Below are 843 nucleotides of genomic sequence, written 5' to 3'. Positions count from 1 at the left end.
AGTCTATCTGGCTTATTAGTTATGAAGTGCACTCGGAAATCCTACCACAGAAAATTCACTTAAAGTAAAATTTGTACAAATAAAGCCTTCAACAGGTATGTCACCAACACATAAGTATGAAAAAAAGTAATATTTTCCAATTTGTTTTCTATCGACGTATACCTAGATCGCCATTTAAATAAATAGTATAGCGCAATTTGAGGCGTCAAAATTTGCGTCAAAGTTTTTTCTTTTTAAAAATCTAAGTTGCATGAACCTCGTTTTAAAAACTATTTTCAACTCCTTAATAATTGTCTATTTTATATATTTTTTACTTTAAATAAAGTGAGAAACAAGAAATATTATATATTTTGTAACTAATTAATAAAATTAAGATTTATTTAAAAAAAAAAAATATTAGATATATTATATTTTGATATCGCTCAAATATGCGACCCGTTGATTGAATATTTGTATTCTCCAATACATTTTTTAGGTGGGTGAATCCTCAGAATTTCTCCCAGCAATTTGAGGTTAGCCGCCACTACCTATATGGCTATACAAAATAAATAAATAATAAGTCTTTTTATCGGTTCTGGTGGACAACTCGCTGATCTAAAATCTAAATGCCTTCAAATATTACTGTTTTATCTAATATTTACATCGTGGAATAAATATGTATTGTGAAATTCGCTAAGAAATCCATCCACTGCGAAAACAAGTAAAATATAATACACGGAAATGGCCAGCAACATGTATCACTGCACGTGCGTGAACTTTTCGTTATTACTCCGATAATAATTAATATCAGTAGGTACCTTTATACTTATAGGCTATAAGCTATAATATGTAATAACACATACC

Source organism: Acyrthosiphon pisum, unplaced genomic scaffold (genome assembly GCF_005508785.2).
Source record: "Acyrthosiphon pisum isolate AL4f unplaced genomic scaffold, pea_aphid_22Mar2018_4r6ur Scaffold_1674;HRSCAF=2171, whole genome shotgun sequence".
Classification (NCBI taxonomy): Eukaryota; Metazoa; Arthropoda; class Insecta; order Hemiptera; family Aphididae; genus Acyrthosiphon; species Acyrthosiphon pisum.
The sequence above is the reverse complement of the archived record's forward strand: the minus strand, read 5'-3'. Positions refer to the sequence as shown.